Here is a 16,558-nt window from a genome sequence, read left to right on the forward strand (position 1 = left end):
TATTAGCCGTTGAGTACAGCATGGTTTCAGGGTCTGAGGCAGAAAGCTGAGATAATCGCAGTTTTGTGAAATTCAATCAAACAGGCAGAAAAGTCACTTTAACCATTTATTTTTGCCATCAGTGAGACATCAGACATCTGAACAATAGTTGTTTTCAATAATGGAGGAATAATACCATAATAAAATAAATAAATGTCAAAATAAATACAAAACAACAGCAGACCACAGGTCACTCAGCTTTTTTTTTTTTTTTTACATGTTTTTTTTTTTATTGGTTTTTTCGGTTCGTGATCAAACCGGTTTGGGCTCGTACACCGAATCCAGAACTGCTCCAAAATGTAATGGGTACTTCCTTGGCCCATGTTACACCCATCCACAAAGTTACATGAAAATCGGCAGGTGCTTTTTATGTATTCCTGCTAGCTAGCAAACAATCAAACAAAGAGCATCAAAAACAGGCAGTTTTTTTTTTTTTTTTACGACCCATGCCTACTTGTGCCACCGAGCACGGTTCCTCTCTGAGTGGTACACCTCATAGCACTCAGCCCTGTGTAATGGGACATTACACATGACACAACGGTAGCGTGACTCGCTTCTAACACCTCTCTCTAGACAAACTCTACACCTCCTCGTTGGGCCAGCTTTTTTGCATGTGGCTGGATACATGGCCATGTGATGGCCCGCTAGATCGACATCCAGCCTGCTTGGAGGGTCCAGGTATGGTGCCCGGCCCGGCCTGGTTGCAGGTTGGTCACTGCCCTCCCCCCCACCCCCCACCTCCTCCCCGCCACCCCCCACCCCAGCCCCCACCTCCACCCCAGCCCCCACCTCCTCCTCCTCCACCCCAGCCCCCACCTCCTCCTCCACCACAGGTCTGGTCCATGCAGTGACAACACTCAGGATGAAAGCCATCAATGTTTTACACTTTCTCTGGCGTTTAGCTGGGTGTTTAGCTTTGTACAGCACAAAGGCGTTATAAAAAGACATTTGAAACATGTACATGACAAACTTGAATGGCCACCTGGATGTCTTCCTGGCAAAGGGATAGTAGGCAATGTTCTGGTCCAATCTGTCTACCCCATTCATGTACTTGTTGTAGTCGACAACGCACTTGGGTTTTGCATGTGGGACCCTCTCTCTGCTGCCTTTCTGCCTGACCTGCACCGTCTCCATCGTGTCATCGTGCAGCGTGGAAACCATTTTGACGATGCGCTTGTCTCGCCAGGCCAGAACCATGGTGCCACCATTGTGGCGCATGACAGTTTCCCCCAGCTTCACGGTGTGGTTGGTAACCTTTGTAGCAGGTGGCTCCCCCCTGTTCTTCCTCAGAGTGCCACAGACATGTGTCTGACACTCCAGCAGCTGTGCACACATTCCAACAGAGTTGTAATAGTTGTCCATGTATAAGTGGTACCCCTGCCCTGCCAAGTCCCCGAGGAGGAACTCCACTGTCTCGCCTAGGGTGGACCGCTCACCACAGTAGGGCTTCATGCTGTAGCAGTAACCTGTCTGGGAGTCACAGAGGATGTATGATTTTATCCCATACTTTATGGGTTTCTGTGGGTTGTACACCTTGAAGGCCAACCGCCCACGCCACAGGAGCATCCCCTCATCAATACTAATGTTTTGACTTGGTGTCAACATGGCTCTGAACTTTTCTAACAGGTCGTTCAATACTGGCCGGACCTTGTACAACCTGTCTGCACCATCAACATCAAAATTGTTAGAGAAATGGAGGAATCGTGTCAGGAGCTGAAAGCGGTTGCGAGACATGGTTCTGGGGAAGTGGGGGGTAGCAGTCACTTCATCTGTGGTCCAGTACATGGACAGATCAGGCTTCTGCACGATCCCAGTGAGGAAGTACAGTCCCAAGAAGCTCTTGATTTCTGCCACATCAGTGTCCTTCCACCTCCCAAGCCTCGAATGTGGCAGAGCCTCGCTCACCTGACTGATGCACTGATGAGCATACAAGTTAGTTTGTGCTACGATGGCCTGGAGCAGCTCATTGTCCAGGAAGAGCTGGAAGAACTCCACTGGTGAGGCAGCACCACCACTATGAGGACCCGGTTCTGCTCTGAATGGGATGTGGGTTGGCTCCCAGTCAGCATCACTCCACTCAGCAGGACCTGCAGGCCGAGGACGTGTCCCACTTCCAGCTCCATCTGCAAATTATAGAAATACATAATTACCATAAAATAGTGTTTTTTATATGTGTGGTACTGAATTCTGGAGTTCTAGAATTTCTGGAATTCTGGCTGGAACCTGTGATGTGAAAATAAACCTGATTCTGGAGTGTGCTCTTACCCATTTTCCTGGCACTAGAGGCTGTGGCACCAGGTGCTGTAGCGCTACAGCTGGCTCCAGGCTCATCTTCAGAGTCTGAAATTCAGTAAAATGAATTGACTGACTGCTGGCTTTTGTACAGTCATAGTAATTACATTTACACAAGTTACACAAGTCATCTCAAACATCGTCTTACCACTGCTCTGTGGACCTTCGCTCCTGGATGGGGCCCACTCATCTTCAGAGTCCTCCACGTCTGGGGAAGACGTGATGTCACTAGACTCGGACTCAGTCAGTCCAGCAGCCGCAACCGCGACATCCAGAGGCTCACCCCGTTCATCATCCGAGACCTCGGAATCGGTCTCCGGCACAAGCTCGTTTCGGACGGAAAAGAAATCAAGCAGTGATCTCTGATCGGCCGATCGCTTGCGTGTGGTCGCCGAAGACCGCTTGCGTTTGGCCGGCATGGCACAAACACGCCACCCGCTCCCAACTAAACTGAAATAAAACTACTGCTACGACTAGCTCAAACTGAACTGAAATAAGGCTAATCTACCGGCTACCAACTCGATCAAACTGAACTAGAATAAACTGAACTAGAATAAAGGCTAAATACTAAAATGAACTGACGCTAAAGGCTAAATGTGCTAAGCTAACTACAATGAACACTAACTGTAACTACCGCTAACTATCTATCTAAACAAAGTCTTTATAAAGACTATACTAAACACTACTACTGTACTAACAACTACAAACTAAATCAACTACGCTAACCAACTCGCTCTAAATCTGACGCTAAATTGCTGAAATTCTCTATGTATAATAAATCGCTATGTAATGCTGTCTCGCTCTGTCTCAATCTTACCTACACCCACGCTGATCAAAGGAGCCCGCCTTCCTTATATAGAAATCTTTGTTAGAGTACTTCCGGGGCAGCGGGAGAGGTCGGATCCACATTCACCTATTGCCCAAGGGCCTCACCTAGTGGAAACCACTGGAAAAACAGTTTGACGAGTACAGTCGTCGCTGGCAGTGAACAGCTGGATTGTGTTTGACGACTACACTCGTCGCTGGCAGTCAAGGTGTTAATAGAGCACAGCTGGCTACAGTAGGTCTGGAAAAACTATGGAATGACAAGAAAACTGACATGGAACATCGGGTTTCCCGCCTGTCTCCCTCCTCCCTCAGGCTCAGTGCTTCAGGGACCTGAAGAAACAGCTGGACGACGAGCGGGAGGAACGCCTGCGTGTTCTGGCCCACACCATCAGCTTGAGACACACCAACCAGCCCAAAGGTACAGTAGATGGTGAAATGAGCATGATGACTTTGTCTTCATAGCTTGCATATTTTGAATAACAGCCTTTCGACCGTGATGGCCACGCTACATCCTAAATATTGACTATTGTGAATGCTGTGTTTCTCTTGTCAGGCCGGCAGACTCTGATGTGTGACATGCCACTGCCTGATGTCCGCCGCTGGCAGAAGTTCAGTACTGCTGCTGCTGCTGCTGCCATGAAGTTAGTACGAGCTGCCTCGCCTTGCATGCAGCATGCATTTTGCCCCTCACAGTGAATCCCGCATAGCTGGCCTACATCTTCCAGCATGCATTTTGCCCTCATAGTGAATAGGCTCGTTTGAGATGAGCAAGTTCTGCGCAGATTTGACCAGCACCTTGCTTGCCCCATTGCATGATGGTTAGAAAGGTTGTCCGACTTGCTCCGCCTGCTTGACTGCGTGAGTCATGTGACTCTCGCGAGAGCGAGGCGGGCGCAGATTTGGAGCGAGGCGCCGCAGTTGCTCCCCACCAACTGCAGATGACAGAGGATGACGAGAAACGCATCGACCTGAGCGCTCGTTGGCCATTCTTCTTCCCCTTTGATGTTCATGACAGCTGTCACGGTGTCACCCACAGTAGTACTGCCATCTCCTGGAGTAAATTAACACCTACACACTGTAGGTGTCAATTGACTCGCCTATAGTGCGAAGCCATATGTCAAAGTACATTCTATGCAAAGCAATGTTCCGTGTCATCACCTTTGAATGAGATCTTTTTCACCAAATTGAAATACCCACTTATCTGGTTTCTGTCATTATAATTCCACAAAATATGTATTTATGTCACCTTGACATTAAAGTGTATCAATGAATGACAAAATAAATAATTACATTAAAATACAGCTTGATCTTTGATTGCCTTCCTTGATCTGATCCATTTGGCATTCAAAGCAAATAAAAGTACACATCAAACATAAAAATACATGATAAAAAAAACACAGGGATCACAAGAGATTACTGCCTGGATAGTCCATTAAGCTGGTAAAAGCCTGCTTAAATGGGGTCCAATAATAAGGAACAGACAACACATCAACAGTTAAAACAGATCCTGATCCCATGTTATAACACAGTGATACTGAAATTGAATGTTGGAGGCTAATAGCCCCAATTGCAAACAACTGGGATAAATTAGTATTTGCAATCATTCCTCATCCCTTGCACCTACAGTAGGTGTGGTTTCTCATTATGGCTAGCATATATAAGACAAGAGTGAAGACCTTAGTTTGACGGAGAGAAAGATGGAGAAGAAGCAAATAGTGATGTCCTTGCAGGACAGTCAAGGACAAGTCCTTCTATCTGTTGACCAGGAGACTGCAGAGAGAGTCAAAAATGGTAAGAAAAGACTATGATAATGATGATGATTTGGTGATTTGCATCAAACACTGATGATTTGACAATTGCCCTTTCAGATGATTATTTTACAGCCAATCTATTGAAGCAAGTCCGAGCTGCAAGAGGGACGGAAGGTAAATATTCTCCCATAGACAAAGAACAAATTCAACATTATTTTCCAACAAAACTTTATTCTCCACATCAATATGCATTAGGACATGGCCAGCTGACCTTACACCCACCACCAACTCCAACTCCACCACCACCAACCCCCCCACCACCACCAGTAATCAAACCAACCTTCATCCTGCATCCACCTCCTGTTGCCACAAGGCCTCCACCACCAACTCTACTCCACCACCACCAGCCCCCAGCGCCCACCTCCGACCTCACCTCTGGAACTTCAGGCCCCCCCATTCGACTTGACCGAATGTGGTGACCCCAAACAAGGTAGGTAACTATATTCCTCCCTTGAATGATTGAAATAGCTGCAATTTGGATGTAACTTGTTTCTGTGAATAACACGTGTTTGTTAATAGATTTCACCCATAACATCATACTGCTACTATTGGACTTGACACGAGCCAACAAACACATCTACCTCCTAAATAAAATCGGGTTCTACAAAAAACTGGAGCAGGATTTCACTAGAAAAGGTTATGCCTTTTCTGCGGATAAGCTAAGGAAGAAGCTTGGCAATCTCCTTACCACCTACAAGCGAGCTAAAGATAGGTGTCGGTCAACAGGAGAGGAGACGGTGACATGGGAGTACTATGTGGTGAGTCAAATTTGTCCTTAAATGTGCAAGTAAGGCGTGTGTTTACTGTATTGTGCTGTTTACTGTATTATAGTCTTGTAAATCCAGTGAGACTACGTATTTACTGTGAGAATATTCTTTTCAGCTATTTTTACTTCCTTAGATAATGGATGACCTGTTTGGGAAATGTGGGGTTGGGGAGGCCCTGCCAGGCACCATCAGGGAGACCCCTCTATTCCCTGCAAAAACCCCATCCATGCTGGGGCTCAGGTCGGTGACCCCTTCCCTCTCAGAGGAGCAGCCTGGTCCCTCCACCACCCTGCCAAGCACCTCCACCCTACAGCCTGGTCGCTCCACCACCCTGCAGCCTGGTCCCTCCACCACCCTACAGCCTGGTCCCTCCACCACCCTACAGCCTGGTCCCTCCACCACCCTACAGCCTGGTCCTTCCAACACCCTACAGCCTGGTCCCTCCACCACCCTACAGCCTGGTCGCTCCACCACCCTACAGCCTGGTCGCTCCACCACCCTGCCAAGCACCTCCACCCTACAGCCTGGTCCCTCCACCACCCTACAGCCTGGTCCCTCCACCACCCTACAGCCTGGTCGCTCCACCACCCTGCCAACACCTCCACCCTACAGCCTGGTCCCTCCACCACCCTGCCAAGCACCTCCACCCTACAGCCTGGTCCCTCCACCACCCTGCCAAGCACCTCACAGAGTGCACCTGGAGCATGCTCACGGAGGCGAGTGTCCTCCAGCAACTTCTACGAGACGTATGAGACTCATGCAGAGAGGAGGACTGCTGTGCTGGAGTCCCTGGTGCGACCAGACCAGGAGCGCTGGAGGAGGCTGAAAGAGAGGAAGAGAAGGCGCTTTGAGCAAAAGCTGTTGACCAGGCTCGCAACCCTTTCAAACCAAATGACCCAAGTCATCAGCCAGCAGGCAACACTTATCGATCTAATGAAAAATAAATAAATGATTCAGTTTACACAGTATTTGTCATTCTTTAAACTTTTGGTGGAACGATGTGAGGGCTTTTATTCTTTTGGCTAATCCCAAAAGGAATATCATGGGTTCAACACTAAATGTTAGCCTAAAAGGTACTGAGGCAGTGGTTGGTTGGCCACTTTGGAAGTGAAACAGTAGCCCACCTCTGGGGACCACTGATACTCCGAGATCCCCTGCTGATTTAGCCTGGGGTTTGAAATGCATAGTTTCCATGAGCTGCCACTTGGAGGCACAGCAGGAGTCTTGATGATGGAGAGGCACTATCCACAGGAGGCAATGCATACAATACACCTGTCCTGTGGATATTCTTTAAAGTGCATCACATCACCCTGTGGGATAACACCCACCAGCCCACAAAAAAGTTAAGGATGCACAATACCAGGCACGTGCACACATAGACATGAAAGGGGGCTTGAGCCCCTGCCTTTTTTTCAGTCTGTAAAAAGTGCCCTTTTTATTTTTTTATTTTTATGTTTTTATTATAATACATTTTTCATTTTCATTCCAACAACACATGAACAAAACAAACAGCTCAGACACATGAAAAAATAAAATAAAAAGTGCCCTTTCCTGACCATGAATGCATTTCTAATGATGCTTTGTATGGAAATTGCCCTTTCCATGCCATCACTGAAGGCAGCATTCAAAGAGAAATGCCTTTTCCGAGCTCTCTTGGCCTTGAATGCACCATTTGTAATAGGCCTCTGCATGGAGCAGTGTTTTTCTAAACCGCCCCTGAAGGCACCAACCCAAAAACGTACGTGGCCCGTCCCCCACCCAACTCCAGCAGTGCGCACTCCACTCAGCCAGAGCAACCATGCAGATGGACAGCAGCAGCACAGGCGCACACAGTCTGACAGATATATCAGTCAGTCAACGTGAATCAGGTAGGTATGTTTGTCAAAGTCTCATCCTAAAATGAGATATTCCTCTAAATCTGGTTAAAATCGGAATATTTAAAATGAGTTATACCCCTAAATTGGCCTTCAAATTGCCTCAAATTTCCTATGGAGCATGCCTATTTTCGAGCATGCCGTGACGCTGCTTTATCTTGGTGAAAAACCTGGCCTGCTTTTCTCTCACCAAAAGCTTGCAGTGAAGGGAGTCCTGCCTCCAATAGACTACATGCACAACTTCTTTACTTCCTGAAATTAGTACAGCTTCTATATTTCCTGTCCTACACTATTGGATGAACTGATGAATCAGGTGTGCCTGATCATTGTTGTGACTGCAGCCTCAAGAACCTTCAGCCTACACAACCTTATATATAGGGAAGAGAGGCTCCTCATCATGAAATCTCAGACAGCTTTGTAGGTGTGATGGCTCACCTCCCTTAATTGGGGCCTGAGCACAGGCAACACACACACACACACACACACACACACACACACACACACACACACACACACACACACACACACACACACACACACACACACACACTACTGACTTATTGATTGTACATTTTATTTAGATTATGTAAATACATTTACTTATACTTTTCAGGAGTAGCCTAATGTGTGGTCTCCACTTTGTGGGCTCCTCTTCAGGCCCGTATCTAGCTATGAGCACAGGGAGGTCCGGACCTCCCTAATAATTTCAGAGGAAAAAAAAAAAAAAAAGTTTTTTTTACAAATGTAATTAAAAATATTTTGCAGTGCACTATGTTCCTTTCTTGTTTAAGAATGTTTCGGGAAATGAAAATGTAGCCTATTTAACACATTGGGTGCCAGCCATGTTTTCATTCCTGTAGGTAAGTTGTGCCAGGGGTGTTTTTGACGATTCTGGCTCATTTTAAAACAGCCGAGGATTCTTTTCTGTTATGATTTCGTGAACACCAATCATCTAAAAACAACTAATAGAATGTGTGCTTTCTCTGTCTAAAAGAGTTAGTTTGTAGAGTTAGTAGTTATGTAGATATTAGCCGTTGAGTACAGCATGGTTTTGGCCTCTGAGAAGGAAAGCTGAGAAAAATGTAGTTTTGTGAAATTCAATCAAACAGGCAGAACAGTCACTTTTCACCATTTATTTTTGGCATCAGTGAGACATCAGACATCTGAACAATAGTTGTTTTCAATAATGGAGGAATAATACAAATAATAAAATAAATAAATGTCAAAATAAATACAAAACAAGAGCAGACTCAGCTTTTTTTTTTTTTTTATATAGTTTTTTTTTTTTATAGTTTTTTTCGGTTAGTGATCAAACCGGTTTGGGCTCGTACACCGAATCCAGAACTGCTCCAAAATGTAATGGGTACTTCCTTGGCCCATGTTACACCCATCCACAAAGTTACATGAAAATCGGCAGGTACTTTTTTATGTATTCCTGCTAGCTAGCAAACAATCAAACAAAGAGCAAAAACAATCCCTGGCTGGTTTTATTTTTATTTTTATGACCCATACCTACTCAGCGCCAGCGCCGCTGAGGAAGGTTCTTGTCTGAGTGGTACTCCTCATAGCATCTACCCCTGTGTAATGAGACCCCACATTTGACACACATGTAGCGTGTCTCTGCTCTAACCTTTCTCTTTGCACACATGCTACACCTCCTCGTTGGGCCATCTTTTTTGGGTGTGGCTGGTATGAGGACCATTACATGGCCTGCTAGCTTGACCTCCAGCCTGCATTGAGGGTCCAGGTATGGTCGCCGGGGCATGGTTGCAGGTTGGTCACTGCCCCCCGCCCCCGCCCCCACCTCCTCCCCGCCACCCCCCACCTCCTCCTCGCCAGCCCCCACCTCCTCCCCGCCACCCCCCACCTCCTCCTCGCCAGCCCCCACCTCCTCCCCGCCAGCCCCCACCTCCTCCCCGCCACCCCCCACCACAGGTCTGGTCCATACACCGATAACACTCAGGATGAAATCCAGCAATGTTTCACACTTTCTCTGGCGTTTAGCTGGGTGTTTAGCTTTGTACAGAACAAAGGCGTTATAAAAAGAGATCTGAAACATGTACATTACAAATTTGAAGGGCCACCTGGATGTCTTCCTGGCAAACGGATAGTATGCAATGTTCTGATCCAATCTGTCGACCCCATTCATGTACTTGTTGTAGTCTGCCACACACTTGGGTTTTGTGTGTGCGACCCTCTCTCTGCTGCCTTTCTGCCTGACCTGCACCGTCTCCATCGTGTCGTCGTGCAGCGTGGAGACCATCTTCACGATTCTTTTATCTCGCCAGGCGAGAACCATGGTGCCACCGTTGTGGCGCATGACCGTTTCCCCCAGCTTCACGGTGTGGTTGGTGACTATGGTAGCAGGTGGCTCACCCCTGTTCTTCCTCAGAGTGCCACAGACATGTGTCTGACACTCCAGCAGCTGTGCACACATTCCAACAGAGTTGTAGTAATTGTCCATGTACAAATGGTACCCCTGCCCTGCCAAGTCCCCGAGGAGGAACTCCACCGTCTCGCCTAGGGTGGCCCGCTCACCACAGTACGGCTTCATGTTGTGGCAGTAACCTGTCTGGGAGTCACACAGGATATAGGACTTGATCCCATACTTTATGGGTTTTTGGGGGTTGTAGACTTTGAAGGCCAACCGCCCACGCCACAGGAGCATCCCCTCATCAATGCTAATGTTTTGACTCGGTGTGAACATGTCTCTGAACTTTGCTAACAGGTCGTTCAGAACTGGCCGGACCTTGAACAACTTGTCTGCACCATCAACATCAAAATTGTTACTGAAATGGAGGAATCTTGTGAGCAGTTGAAAGCGGTTGCGAGACATGGTTTTGTTGAAGTGGGGGGTAGCAGTCAGTTCATTTGTGGTCCAGTACATGGCCAGTTTAGGCTTCTGGACGATCCCAGTGAGGAAGTATAGTCCCAAGAAGCGCTTGAGTTCTGCCACATCAGTGTCCTTCCACCTCCCAAGCCTCGAATGTGGCAGAGCCTCGCTCACCTGACTGATGCACTGGTGTGCATACAGGTTAGTTTGGACAACAATAGCCTGCAGCAGCTCATCGTCCAGGAAGAGCTGGAAAAAGTCAACTGGTTCAGCAGCACCACCACTATGATGACCCGGTTCAGCTGTGAAGGGGATGTGGGTTGGCTCCCAGTCAACTCCACTCCAGCCTGGACCTGCAGGCCGTTTCCCTCTTCCAGCTCCACTGCCACAATCTGCAAATTATAGAAATACATAATTACCATAAAATAGTGTTTTTTATATGTGTGGTACTGAATGCTGGCTGGAACCTGTGATGTGAAAATAAACCTGATTCTGAGGTGTGCTCTTACCCATTTTCCTGGCACCAGAGGCTGCAGCACCAGAGCCGCTACAGCTGGCTGCCTCAGGCTCATCTTCAGACTGTTCAGAGTCTGAAATAAAAGTAAAATGAATTGACTGACTGCTGGCTTTTGTATAGTCATAGTAATTACATTTCCACAAGTTACACAAGTCATCTCAAACATCGTCTTACCACTGCTCTCTGGAGCTTCGCTCCTCGACGGGGCCCACTCCTCCTCAGAATCCTCCGCGTCTGGAGAAGACTGGAGGTCACTCGACTCGGACTCAGTCGTGAGCCCTGCAGCCGCAGCCGCGACATGCAGAGGCTCACCCCGTTCATCATCCGAGACCTCGGAATCGGTCTCCGGCACAAGCTCGTTTCGGACGGAAAAGAAATCAAGCAGTGATCTCTGATCGGCCGATCGCTTGCGTGCAGCCGCCGAAGACCGCTTGCGTTTGGCCGGCATGGCACAAACACGCCACCCGCTCCCAACTAAACTGAAATAAAACTACTGCTACGACTAACTCAAACTGAACTGAAATAAAACTACTGCTACCACTAGCTCAAACTGAACTGAAATAAGGCTAATCTACCGGCTACCAACTCGATCAAACTGAACTAGAATAAACTGAACTAGAATAAAGGCTAAATACTAAAATGAACTGACGCTAACGCTAAATGTGCTAAGCTAACTACAATGAACACTAACTGTAACTACCGCTAACTATCTATCTAAACAAAGTCTTTATAAAGACTATACTAAACACTACTACTGTACTAACAACTAAATCAACTACGCTAACCAACTCGCTCTAAATCTGACTCTAAATTGCTAAATTGCTGAAATTCTCTATATATAAATCGCTATGTCTCTGTCTACTCGCTCAATCTTACCTACACAACCCGCTGATCAAAGAGCCCGCCTTCCCTATATAGAAATCTTTGTTAGAGTACTTCCGGGGCAGCGGGAGAGGTCGGATCCACATTCACATATTGCCCAAGGGCGCCAGCTAGTGGAAACCACTGAAAACGATGTAAGACGAGTTGGGTCGTCCTTGGCACTTAAGCGCTGGATTATGTAAGACGAGTTAGGTCGTCTCTGGCACTTAATGTGTTAAATATAATTATCAACAATAACAAACAAGGAAGTTAGATGCTTGTAGGCTAGAGAAGAAGAAGAAGCGCGCATGCACGCACATGTTGTGTTGAACCAACCAACAACCAATAAGAATTGTTTAATCTGGTAATAAAGAAATGTGAACTTGACATATTATTTTAATAGCCTACTCAAAAATGCATCTCCCACTATACAGCAAAGAGAGGAGTCAATGTTTCTTGATATATGCCATTCAGATCAGAATAATTAGTCTAGTCATTAAGTTTGCTGATAATATTTCTATCATGTTAAGTCTGTGTCATGCTAACTGGTGTATTCAGAGCAAATAGGGAGATATAGAGCATTATCATCATGCTATCACCCTCTTTGCTCTGAATGAGTGAGAAAAGGAGAAAATACTGAATAATTACATCACAACAGTATCCTAATGTTAATTAAAAATGAGATATTCCTCTAAATATGGCTAAGAAAGGTAAAAAAATATTTTTATTTTTATTTAAAATGATATATTACTCTAAATATGGCTAAAAAAAGGGGGGGGGGGGGAACCCAATTTTTTTTCGCCGGCGCCCGCCTCCCCTTGCCATGTCTGGACCTCCCCAATTTCGAAACCCTGGATACGGGCCTGCTCCTCTTCCTCTGAGCCATCACACCTACAAAGGTGTGTGAGATGTCATGATGACGAGCCTCTCCTGATCAGTCATTGAGTGCATGTGGCTCCAAGCTCAATCAGTCTCCAATCGTATGAGTGATCGATGTTGAGTAGTGTTGCTTAGTGTATTGATTTGTTTATGTTGCCCGCTCACACATGCGCTCACACATGCACACACGCACACACACACACACACACACGCGCTCACACATGCACACACACACACACACACACACACACGCACACACGCGCTCACACATACACACACACGCACACGCACACACGCGCTCACACATGCACACATACACTCACTCCACTTGTCCCATACAAAGGACCACAATGGAATGGTTTAATTGATTTAGATCAATATTATTTCTTGTATTGTCTTGCACAATCATGTATTTATTGAATCAATAAAGATATCAATCAATCAAAAAAAAAGCTTGTGACAAGCATAAGTTTGATAAGCATTCATGACTTTGCCTCTCTATTGGACACGCATATTGATGCCCATGGTTCTATGGAAGACAAGGTCAACAATTGTGTGTGTGTGTGTGTGTGTGTGTGTGTGTGTGTGTGTGTGTGTGTGTGTGTGTGTGTGTGTGTGTGTGTTTGTGTGAGTGAGATGTTCAGGTTTTCATACTTCTCTGGCCATATACTGTGTTTCCTAGAACTGTCATATGTCACACACACACACACACACACACACACACACACACACACACACACACACACACACACACACACACACACACACACACAAGCAAACCACCTGTTTTATAATCTCCTGTACCCCCCCCCCCCTCTCTCTAACATTATTACAGGCTATTTTTATATGAAATATTTTCCTCACATTGTCTCTCACAGATGCTCATAAACACACACACATTATTAGCTCGCAGGATGGCTTGCAGTCTTCACCTCCTCCTGTCTGCGTTGGTACAATTTGCGCACAACAAGGGTGTTCATTTGGCAAATTCAAACTAATCTCGAGTATTGCGAGTAGAGTTGTGCGATATACCCGAAATACCCATCGTGATTGTTTCACAGTCACATCGTGATTAACGCCATCCGCCGCTGCAATGCACGTTAAAAGCAGGACAGCTGAGCTCTTCATGAGACCGACAGGCAGGCTACTACTCCTGCACAGAGCCAGGCGACTCAAGCAGTGAGCGGCAGCAGCAGCTACAGCTGTAACAGCAAGCAGTAGCTAGCTGCTGCTACTGCTAGCAGCTACTGCTGTAACAGCTAGCAGTAGCTAGCTGCTGTATTTCTCTCTCAACTCTCTCCAGTCTCCTCAATTCTCTCTTATTAGGTTCAAAAGCCCACGCAAATCTAACGTTATATCCACCAGTAATTCTGTCACTTTTCTGCCAGCTAGTTAAATTCAACACACACACACACGTTGTCGGTCAGGATCTGTAACGTTAACGTTAGCCTATTTGTTTTGCGCCGTTCAATATTGCTAGTGCTGTATCAACTTCAACTTTCACTTTGGAAACAGGCGAGTTAAATTCACATTTGAAGACTTGTACTCACTGTGGGTTGTAAACAGGAAAGAACGTGAAGTTTCTTCTTTGTCTTAAAAGTTTTCACAACAAAATAACTGACTTCTCATGCGCGGGGGACGCCCCGGCGCCATTAAACAAGCGCACCCCAGTGCAGAGAAGCACTGGAGCGGAGGAGGGGGAGGGGAGGCTTCTCTGAGTCTGAACTGGGTGCGCTCGTTTAATGCCGCCGGCGCGTCCCCCACGCGTCAATTTAAATGGACTTGGCATTTTTTATTATTAAAACGGCACAAATTTAAGAACAGCAGTTTGATCTGTTCATTCATCGTGGTGTGTAAACCTGGTCTAAACCATCGACATAAATAAATAGGTGTAAACAAGGAGCAAATTTCTTGGAGCAGACGCTTCCGGGACGCTGACGTCAGACGCACGCTCATCCACAAGCCAATCAGTGGAGACGCAGCCCACGCAGGTGATGACGACAGGATGTAGGTCTGTCATGTTAAAGTCCGCTGGGATCATTGCAGTGTGAAAGCAAACCTTACTGGACCAAATGTATACAATGTAACAACAACATGAGTTTGGTTCTGACCTTGGTCCGGACTTTTAGGTGTGAAAGGGCCCTTAGTGTCTGTATGCAGCGTAGCGGTCACATCAATATACAGAGATAAGAAGTAGGAAGATAACTAAACACAATAGCAAAGTTGCAAGTGCAATCGAATCAAATACAATATGTACATGAGTGGCGAAGTGTTCTGTGGATGATAAATATGAATTTACGTTGGATTTACATGAGATTTACAGACTGAGTTAAATAGACGTTAAATAGGCAGTGGATTTACATGAATTTACAGTCGGAGTTAAATAACAGTTTATATTGAATGTACATGAAATTTACAGGCTAAGTTAAATAGGCATTAATGTGCAGGGAATTTACATGAATTTACAGTCCCAGTTAGACAGGCATTAAATTAGATATGAGTTACAGTTTTATGGGGGGGGGAGTTCAGTTGAGTTTAGGAGGAGTTCACACAAAGGTTCAATTTAAAAGGTTACAGACGGAGCAGGAGACGTGCATCTAGTGAACACAGAAATGTTTATTTAAAGTTTGCTATAAGAAAGGATGATGGCCTTGGGGAAACAAAAGGGGGAAACCAATTCATCCAAAATCATCTCTTTAAAGTTTATTGTAAACTATGATTCTGAAAGCTTTGACCAATTGGTCAAGACCCAAAAGGGTAAACGTGGAACAGTTGGTTCATTTGTACACAGTGTATATAAAATGCCGTCATACAGTGGACAAGTCAATCATAAAATCAGGCTTTGTGTAACATACAAACAAATGCTAAAACAATGACTAAAAGCACTGTAAGAAACACATGGGCAAAACTCTATTGGCAAAACAAACCTATTTCTGATTAAACATGTTGAAAACACAAGACCTCTAATAACTGGATTTAGGAAATTTAACAAATCATTTTCTAAGACTTTTCCCAAATGGATAGATTGCCACCTTAAAAATAAACCCTAAACGAGTTAAAAACCCGTTGAAAGAAATGATATTGCAGCAGAAATGCATAAATCAAACACCACAAATTGCAAATTACCTGGTAATTTATTTAACAATAAAACATCTATAAACATCATAAAACGATATGACTATTGTCTAGGGATGGGCAGGAGTACTCAGGTACTTGAGTACTCGTTCATAACGTTACTACAGTAACAGAGTTTGAGTACTCTGACTTTAACAACGCAGGGGGAAATCCCAGATGCAAATGAGACACGCTTCTTCATAATGTAGGCCTATGTACCTATCATGTATCTAATATTAACATAGTAATATATATTCGTACAGGCCTATAGCCTACGATAGCTTAACGTAGCCAAACTTTGGTTCCGCTTGCTTCCCGTTGGACACGGACCACCTGTATTATTCCAGAAAATAAGTGTCCAAAGTGTCAAAAAAAGGACACTATTGTTATTAATTGCGTTAATGAACGAGTACTCGAGTACTCATTCATTAGTTAATGAGAGTACTTGAACATTGAAAAAACTTAAAATGCCCATCCCTAGTATCATGTTGATGTCCTGGTCCGGTTCTCCAGCAGCAGCACAGTCAGGCGGGACTTCAAACCTGGCAGCACACCCCCTTCTCTCTCTCTAACATTATTACAGGCTATTTTTATATGAAATATTTTCCTCACATTGTCTCTCACAGATGCTCATAAACACAGAAACATTATTAGCTATTGTTATGTGACCAGCTACCCTCCTCCTCCTCTTCTTCTCTCTCTCTGATCATCTACTCTCTCTCTCTCCCCCTCCCTCTGGGGTT

Source organism: Poromitra crassiceps (assembly GCF_964638095.1).
Source record: "Poromitra crassiceps genome assembly, chromosome: 29".
NCBI lineage: Eukaryota > Metazoa > Chordata > Actinopteri > Beryciformes > Melamphaidae > Poromitra > Poromitra crassiceps.